Source organism: Hippocampus zosterae, chromosome 9 (genome assembly GCF_025434085.1).
Source record: "Hippocampus zosterae strain Florida chromosome 9, ASM2543408v3, whole genome shotgun sequence".
Taxonomy (NCBI): Eukaryota; Metazoa; Chordata; class Actinopteri; order Syngnathiformes; family Syngnathidae; genus Hippocampus; species Hippocampus zosterae.
In genome coordinates, this window is record NC_067459.1 from 15,450,878 (window position 1) to 15,461,360 (window position 10,483).

Consider the following 10,483-nt stretch of genomic DNA (forward strand, 5'->3'; position numbering starts at 1 on the left):
GTGAAATCAACATTTTAAATGATGGAAATTGTTTTTGTTTTACGAATATTTTTGTAGATTTGAGTAATTTTGGTTATCTTTATGAATAATCATATCCAATGTATATGTTCACTTGCTGGGTTGTACTGCCTCTGGCCTATGTGATGTTTATACAAATGACTGGAACACAGAAACAAATAAACAAATGACTTGAGTTTGATCATTCCATTATCATCATTTTAAAAGTTAGTGAGGGATACCGTGCATGCTATTTGCACTTGTTTTTAGCCTGTTATGAATTGTTTATTCCCCATGTGCTATGTTATTTCTCTGCTATTACGTAAATATATAGTTGTGTTTGTATTTACGTTTATTTTGTTTTGTTACCCTGCCTTCTACAACCACACGTGAATTCCCAGATTAAATCAGTAAAAAAATATATATATATTTTATGTGACCAAATAAAGTTGTTGCACTAGAAAACGTTACTTTGTATGTTGTATATTGTAATCTGAAGACTAAAGCCATTGACACAAATGTACAATTCTCCTTTTACAGTATTGTACTTCTTCAACTCTATGAAAAGTAGGATAATTAAAGAGCGAAAGACAAATTAGGAGTGGTTCATAATATTTTTGGTTTAACTGCGTAGTAGTTATAAACTGGTCCTTTCAGACTGATTTGTGATTTTTGTGGTCCTGCCTTGGTCCTTGCTCATTTCTACGATCATATTGTCACCAGTCAAAGCTAATTGAGTTTGACAGCACCAAGAAGGCTTTGGTGGACACGGACATTGTTCTAGAGGGGAAACTGTCATTACCACGCCCTCCTCGTGACAGAAAGGACTGGGGAGAAATTAACTCCTAGGTCCAGCTTGAAGCTATTGTGCACGACCCGGGAAGAGTGAGGGCTGGAGGACAGGCCGCATCTCATAAAAAGGGACTGCGCAGACCAGAGAAGGCCTCATTGTTCTACGGGCAATTTCAGTTAAGAAGGCACAGAGAATGAATGACCTCCTTCTAGGATACCCGCTCCACTGCAGAATTCCGCTTTCTTGTGTCAAGGTGATGTGTGGTATACACATCATGCCACATTGTTTGCTTTGACGTCGTTCTCCCTCACGCTCAGCTGTACCTTTTCCTTTAAGACCCTTTAATGATTTTTTTCCTTTGCATTCTTGCTGCTCTGTCAGTGGAACACTGCATTCCTCTCGCCGAATAAGTGCTGTCTCACTCCAATTGAGCAGAGTCAATGTGAATGCCAGTGAATGGAGCAGGCTCAATGGGGGAAAATAAACAATTGCGTCGGTCCATGGGTGCAGCGGGGGAGAGCGGATGAGAGGAAGGGAGAAAGGCCTCCCTAACGTGCTAAGATTCCCATGGATACTTGCTCTTTGCTCCCTTTAAAGGAAGATCTCGTAAACTTCTTCAACAGAGAATGATTTCTCTTTTCTTTCTCTCACGTTTTTTATTAGAGGACAGAAAGGGTGGTCAGCACCAGGGCGGTTGTTTGACATGGGGTGGGGGTACATACACACACGTGCGCTCAAACGCACGCTGCCACACACACACACACAATTTGTTCCTCACTTGTCGTGTGCAACGTTTCAGAAAAATAGTCCATTGTCTGTGTGTTAAAAGTTCCTGTCTTAGCTGTTTAACTACATCCAAAGTTCCTCCCATACAATGACTTACAAAGACAGTGTCCACCACTCTCTGACACTTCAAGAGGTCTTTTGACGAAAAAAAACAAAACCTTTTCCTGAAGAGGGAATTAATTTATTTCTGAATTCTGGTTCAAAGCGGCACGGTGGCCTGCTGATTAGCACGTCCACCTCACTGTGCAGAAGGAAAGGGTTAGATTTCCACTGCGGTCGTTTCCATGTTCTCCCCGTGCCTGTGTGGGTTTTCTCCGGGTACTCCGGTTTCCTCCCACATTCCGGGAACGTGCATGGCGGGTTAATGGAACACTCTAAATTATTCCTCGGTGTGATTGTGAGCATAAACTGTTGTTTTTCTATGTGTGCCTTCTGATTGGTTGGCAACCAGTTCAGGGTGTCCCCCGCCGACTCACCCGAAGACAGCTGGGATGGGCTCCATCACACCCGCGACTCCCTTGAGGATTAGTAAATGGATGGACGGCTGGATGGATTCTGGTTCATTTCTCTCACACATACACTCTAGCAAATGAATGTCATCTATCATGGTGCAAAAATGTAATTACAACACATACACAAAAAAGACCCAGACAATCACAAAAGTGTATTTACAGTATAAATAACTGTATATTACATCACAACTATTATGATTCATATTTTACCACACTGCCTTAATATCTATTCTTTTTCAAGTGCAATAGCCTGCCTCTGCCGTTAGCAATGACATTACGCGCATTGTTGTACTGTATAGCATACAGTAGCTTAACAATTTGCTATTGTGTGTCATTTGTCATTATTTTATAGAATATGCTGCAAAGTCAAGAGCTGCTATATTTTATTGCTCTGCAACAATTACGATGTACTACGCTATGAGCACGAATCGATTATACAAATGTCAATATATGAGAAATAAGTAGTAGTGGGCGGGACATATTGGAAATGGGATTAGATGTGATTTACTCGACCCTTTAATACGAGCACTAGATCTTAATTTAACAAATTAATGCACCAAAACACAATTTAACAATGCATGGCATTAGAGAGTGAGACATACTTGAAGATGACATAACACAAAAGTCAATGTTACAAAGCATGAAATCAAAGCATCTTTCCGAAAGTTTTAGTTTCCAGAAATTTGTAAAAATACCAGGTACTCACAACATGACCCAAAATCTTTTTTTTGGGGGGGGGGGGGGGCAGAGTGAATGTTATCTATCCATCTCACAGTATTCGGTAAACACTCGACTCAGGGCGGAGTCATGTTTCATTTGAAGCCGACTGCCCTTGAGAACTAAATGAGGAGCTTTGACAGAAACCAGGAGAGGCCTGCTGGTCAGCGGCAACATAGGGTTTGTGTTTGTCTGCCTTTTGAACACTCAAACGAGGGCATCGGAAAAAACGTTTCTGCAACAAGGCGGGTGAGCGAGCGCAGGCGTGTCGAAGATAAAATAATCAGCCTTACTCAAATCAAATATAACTTACTCATAACTCATTAAGTCCAGCTCCGGCCTCCCTGTGTGGAGTTTGCATGTTCTCCCCGGGCCTGCGTGGGTTTTCTCCGGGTGCTCCGGTTTCCTCCCACATTCCAAAAATATGCATGGCAGGCTGATTGGACACTCTAAATTGTCCCTAGGTGTGAGTGTGAGTGCGAATGGTTGTTCGTCTCTGTGTGCCCTGCGATTGGCTGGCAACCGATTCAGGGTGTCCCCCGCCTACTGCCCGAAGACAGCTGGGATAGGCTCCAGCACCCCCCGCGACCCTAGTGAGGATCAAGCGGCTCGGAAGATGAATGAATGAATAACTCATTAAGATGTATTAAGACACCTTTTATACATAATCTACCAGCAACAAATGTATGACCATTTTACAAAATAAACTTCAAATGCAAGTGTATCAAATATTTTCCCTTGACAAAAACACACATTTTCTGTTTTGACTGTGCCACTAATAACAGTACTGAACCACAATGAGAGCTGTCACAAATATTTTTGACTCTCTCGTCTCTCCATAACGAAATTATCAGAATCCGTTCTAAGTATACAGCAGAGTGCAATAATAGATTTAATGAAACAATAATAAATATACTTGATGGTAAGTGTAAATAATGATAATGATGATCATCGGTCTTTTTAGATTTCTTTTCATTTTGTCAGCCACACATTTGTTAAAGCTGAGCTGGAAACACAACAGACTTGTTGACGTATACTTTTATATCTTTGTTTTCCCTAATTTGATCATTTCTGTTGGATAATAATCTGACTCATATTTTAAAAATATGTTTAAATATTTGTAACTGTGATGAGTCTACAACCCGGTATAGCTGGCAATTTCTTTATGGTTTGTGGTTCAATGTTGTATAATATGTTAATATTATAGTCATTGTCTATACCTGCTTAATTCTAATCACAAAACATTATAGTTTTGTTTCTTTTAATTGACCCTTTTCCCTATCGAATAGGATCCAATCAATTTGATTTGTTTGACAAGCAGACTAACACTAACACTGTTGGAAAAGTTTAGAACCAAACGACACTTCCTGTGTGTGACGCCGTCACTCATTTGCAATGTAAGAAGTTTTCAATGCTGACAATCAACAGAATTGTCAGGAAAGCAATCAAATGATTCCTAGGAAAGGAAATTACTGGAAATTAGGGGTGCACATCTCTCTGATAAAAGACGATTCGGATCTTGATACAAGGGGTGCGATATGATTCTAGGACGATTCATTTTAAAGTGGAACAATACGGGTCAGTTGGTGAGGGTAAGATGCAATTTTGAAAGAACTTATCAATACTGGAAATGTGGCATTTCCTTCCAATAGACGATACATATATAAGAGGGGTGTGCATCTCTCCAATAAAAGGCGATTCGACACGTCTCTGAGTAAATTTTAAAGTGGAACGATTCCGTTTGATTTGATACGTTCACATGTTTTAAATCAAAACTCATGCATTCATCTTCCGTACCGCTTGATCCTCACTAGGGTCGCGGGGGTGCTGGAGCCCATCCCAGCCGTCTCTGGGTAGTAGGCGGGGGACACCCTGAATCGGTTGCCAGCCAATCGCAGGGCACACAGAGACGAATAACCATCTATGCTCACACTCACACCTAGGGACAATTTAGAGTGTTCAATCAGCCTGCCATGCATATTTTTGGAATGTGGGAGGAAACCGGAGCACCCAGAGAAAACCCACGCAGGCCCGGGGAGAACATGCAAACTCCACACAGGGAGGCCGGAGCTGGAATTGAACCCGGTACCTCTGCACTATGAAGCCGACGTGCTAACCACTGGACTACCGGGCCGCTAAATCAAAACTGATATTCTTATTTCAAACCGTTTTTGGGTACACCCCTACTCGGAACTGCTTTTCAAAACCCTACATATAAAAAAAAATATTGCCATAAGCTGTCACCCAGTCAATTTTTCTTAGTTGTATAAGCATCAGTCAGCTCTGCTGTCATAGATGATGTCATTGAATGCCATGACATCCGCCAAGAATCACATGTACTTGCACTGTAGTTCTCCTGGTATGTGGCCGAGTGAAGTAGCTGATGTAGAAAGAGGATCCGAGGATCCGAGCGAAAATATCTTCCGCTGACTTGGCCCTCCGTTTTTCATTAAGCTGCAAAGACCTGTTCACATTCGAAGATGTTTTGGGTCAGAAGGGGTGGGGTCAGATGACAGGCTTAGAAACACCTGGGGGACAGAGTTTATTACTCAGAGAAGCATTCGGACCGAAGGGGGTGGGACAGCTCAAGGGCTCTGGCACAAAAGGCAATCGGAGACATGATGAGGACATGCCGTTGTGTGATTCAAGGTGCGTGCCAGTGCAGGATTCTACTATTTGTTGATTCTTCTTTTAAAAGAAATGAGCGAAAGGAGGTCCAGGGGTAGGCTTGATGAATGTTTTGATGGTGCCGTTTTGATAGGGGTAATTTTGACCTGACAGGGCCCAGGCTCTCTCATGAATCAAAATGTGTCAGCCAGGCGCTGGAGATGGAGAGTCGCTCATTGTGGCTCTGACACCCAAGTGAGGGGCCGAGGCTGCTGGGGGTCAAGTGTGACACCTCATTAGGACGCTGTTGATTTAGTGCGGCCACAGCGCAACAGACCTCCTCCCATGGGGTATACCGAGAGGGAAGGGGGTGGGGAGCAGCGAGCACCGGACAGGGAATGGGGGACTATACTGCTCCTCAACGGGTGAGGCCGTCATCTGACAACTTGCAAATCACGCACCTACGCCGGACACTCCGTACACGCTGCCCACACTTCCCAGCCTGTTTTTTTATTTAACATTCGCCCACTCCCTCTACATTTGAAGCATTTCTTTCATTACAAATAGCATGCTACACGGACCCACACCTGGTCAGCTCCCCCCCTCAACCACCACCTCTCCAAATGAACCCATGAGCCCCTGACCTGACAGCATAATTCCGACCTTTCACCTTTGATCTTTCGATTTGAAATTGTTTTCTATAACGTCAAGATGATTTCTGACAAGCCGCAGTTGTTGTCGCTGGGCTGAAGCCCAAACTGGAGTGTTTGATTGATGTCAGGTCTTGTTTTTTTTCTCGAGCATGTTTAAAACAACCACAGTGAACAAATGCAAAAAAAAAAAATAATGCAACAATCCTGTTTATTCAGTTTAACACAGAAAGACGCAGTGAAGCTAAAACACAATTGTTCAACAGGACGGGAAAAATAGAAACTTGATCTTAATTAAGTAACCTTTTTTTTTTTGCTACAGTTGTTTTTCTTCATGATGTTGAACTTGTGTCATGTCATGTAAAGGTTTTACAATGACAGTTTTAAACCAAGCACTTCTGTCTGATTATTTTTTCCTCAAAATAAATTGAGATTTGTATTGTTTGAATGAACAAATTACACAATTTGTCATTTTATTTGTTAATATATTGCCAATTATTTGATCTTTAGAATAATTAAAACTAAATTATAACCACAAAAATTAGTAGTACGAGTAGACGTAGAGCGTAATCCAAGTGTAAAGTGGACACAGTTTTAAATATTTAAATTGGGTTAACGCAGTATTTCGGGAAAACATTAAAAATCATAGCAATCAATCATCCTTATTCTTTGAGAGCAAGGCTACTTATTCAGTAATCATTTTTAATTAAAGTACCATGTGGTAGAGTATCTTCATTTTCCAAATAATCACTTGTTTTGAATGTCGACACTGACAAGGAGACAAATCAAAAGGAATTAAGGGACCTTTTTTTTCCCACTCAGCCGTCATGCATCCCTAAATCTAAATTGATGGACGGCACCGAGAACACATTAATAATGTATGAATTGTGATCCAAAGAAATGGTCATTTACCATTTGAGGAATAATGTGATATCTCTTAACATTTGCATGTTTGCACAAAGGTTAACTCCAAACGAGGTTTGCACTTATAGACATTATATAACCATTTGTCTTTTCGGATGTCCAGCGCAAAGCAAAATACAAAGCCAAATGCAGAACTGATATTTTAAAAATGTGTATTATTTAAATCAATATTACTTTTCTAAGTATTTCGATATCATGATTTGGATTGGATTGGATGAATAAATCTCTCCGAGACCAAATGATTTCTGAACGCACAGAGTCCACTTTTGTTGTCTTCGAGATTTCACTCATTAGTCTGAATAATAACTGTCACTAATTCACGCTATTCTCAGTTGGCTTTTTGAATAGAGCGAGAGGGGAGAAAGAGGCAGCAAAAGAGACGAGAGAGGCCTGAGAGATTAACTCCAGTGAGCTCACTCTGAGAGGCCCAGGAACGGATGAATATTGTTCTAGTGCTGGGGAGATGGGGAGATGGGGAGATGGAGAGAGGGTGTGGGTGGGGGGTGGGGTGGGGGTGAAAGTTTGGGGGCGGGGGTTTGGTGTGTGGTGGGCAGGAGGGATCCCTATGTAGTCAGAGAAATGAACTTGATGATCTCAGGGGGTGGTGGTGAGAGGATCGCCATTGCTTGCTCCTGACAATCAAAATTAGATTGGCCAGCGCTGTGTCAACACAACACTCAGTTAAGGCATGACATGGGGAGGGAGGAGGGAGTGAGGGAGGGAGGGACTAAGGGGCCCAAGCCGCCCCCACCCCTGTGGGTGCTTGAGAGATGTGCCATGTGAACTATGGAGACCCCACAGTGCCATTCACTGACTGATCAGGCCTCAAAGAAGTGCACAAGGCCTTGTTTTAATGGCCGCCACTGTAACTGACCGCGTTCTATATTTTGGCAATGCATTTCATTTCAAGCCCAAATGATGAATTGTTCGGGCTACGATGTGCAAGGGCGATGAAGCAGGGACATTACTTGTGATGAATGGAGCATTGCTTCTTTCAGGCCCTCTTACCTAATAGGGACAAACCTCGTAATCAATTAATTAATCATAACCTTTAGTTCGCCGTGAATCTCATTGTGGACAGTTCTATGGGAACAGTTTGGAGGATCCCCTTTTTGTTCGGGTTTGCATTGCACAAAGCATTCAATTCAATTCCATGTTTTTCCTGAAATGTTGTAAATTATAATTAAGGTCAAACTTAAAAGCAAAACATTTCTCCAACAGCTGGTATGCACACATAAAGCCATCTCTGATTAAAACTAGCTTTCAGCCCGTGTAATTGTCATTGCCTCTTACATTTTATTTGCGCAAACGGTGACACCACAGTTGTGCTAATTGCTGACTTTGCTGGACTCCTTTTTCCAAAACAGATTCAAATAAACCAACAGAAGATGCAAATTTCTGTGAGTTGGTCAAATATTAATTGAGTTAAAAAATAGTATACAGGAGCTAAATATTATTATGAGCAAAAAAAATGTTTCGGCTGCTTTAAAATGAACAAATGTCATTGTTTTGCTAAACCAATTACATTTTTGAAGACAAAAAGCGATGACCTCATTAAAAATGGTTGGACGATTCCTTATTTTGATGATGAAACACAATTTAGACAATGCATAATGTCCATCCATTTTCCGACCCGCTTATCTTAACTAGGGCTGCGGGGTGTGCTGGAGCCTATCCCAGCTGTCTTCAGACACGGTTGGACACCCTGAACCGATTGCCAGCCAGTCGCAGGGCACACACAGACGAACAACCATCCGCTCTCACACTCATACCTCGGGACAATTTAGAGTCCTCCCACGCATGCTTTTGGAATGTGGGAGGAAAGCGCAGTACCCGGAGAAAACCCACGCAGGCACAGGGAGAGCATGCAAACTCCACACAGGAAGGCCGTAGTTGGAATTGAACCCGGTCCCCCTGCACTGTGAGGCAGAAGCAGTCGTCCACCGTGCTGCTGTACCGAAACATATGGATCTAACTAGACACATTGGATCCAATTTATTATTTAAGGAATGACCTTTTTGGCGTTAATACAAAAATATATCTTTTGAATAAGTCTGTTGCTTTAAATAACAGCAACACGGGTTGGTTGATTGAAAAATATCAATTATAAGATAAGCTGCTTCAGGCCTCCACTTTTCCTGCTCCACTGCCACTTGATTTTATTGTCATGTTAGATTCTTCTGTCCAGTCCCGCGCGTGTGATCTTTGTTGAACGGTTCCTCTCTGTCGACACACAGCAGTTGGCGAGCCAGACAAAAAGGTGTGACTGATGACTGTCCAGCAATTGACGCTATTCACTGCTTGCCCCCAATTCACCTTCTTTCTCAACTTTATGGCTAATTGCCATAAAGCTCCTCCCAAATGCTACCAGCCCCCCATCAGCTTTTCTTGAGGGCTTTGTGGCATGTTCGATATTCCCGTTGGACTGTATCGTTTCACAAGAGCCTTTCTTAGCATCCTTTTATTGAATGAGCTCGGGGTCAGAGTTCATGATGTCGGCGGACGTGAGGCTTTTACGTGCACCGTTGGACCCTTAACACGTCACATCCAACTTGTACGACTCAACTTTATGTGGCAGAAAAACAATAAAAGCATCAATCAATGTCCTCCCTTGTCCATTTAGGGCGGCTCTGAGCGATGATCTGCGCGGCACGTTGATGAACTCGAGAAGCAGGGGACTGTGAATGTTTGTTTATGTCGAGTAAGGATTTGTCAAAAGGTTTATGTCATTGCTGGCATCGCTCTCTCTGAGCTTGTACTGGGTGGTCTTTGTCCGTTTGCATCCGTAAAGGGCTTCGCTCTCACTCTCATTTGTCCCCTCTTGATTCTCTAAATTAGGTTGATGAGAGGCCCTCCTATCAGGCTGGATCTTATATGAAATCCAAATAATGGCAACTCCAACCTCAACACTGAACCTTTGTCCTCTGAACACTCTCTTTCAGCAATTAGCCTCACGCTGGATGCGTCGCTTGCCACCTCCGCTGACCGCAACCCTTTTTCACGGGTGCACCGCGCCACCAGTCGCCCACATTAGCGTGTGCGTGGGACACGGAACTGCAGCGTCAACAGAGTGGGGGTTTGGGATGGAGGAGGAGAGGGGGGGGGTTGTTGTTGGGCTCACACATTTTGAGTCTATTTCAGAGTTTACCTCTGAAAATGAAAATAGAGGTAAATGGTAAGTAAGCTTGTTCGTACACAAAAGAGTCTGACTCAACAGATAATAGAAGGCAATAAAAATCACCGTTCAAGCAGAGTGAGTCACAAGCATTTTTGCTTGTTCATCAAACAAAGAATACTATTGCAATATGAACATTAACATAGTATGCAATTTGCAGATTTCCATTTATTTTCATTTAGATTTTGTTTTTTCCTGCTATAATTGTTTTTTCCTGCTAAAAATAGCACATGTAGATGACTTTGGACTTTTTTCTGCATTTTTTGGCCACGACATTCATCAAGGAGGAGACTCTGTGCTTGGTGGTTGCGCCTTCTCGGCA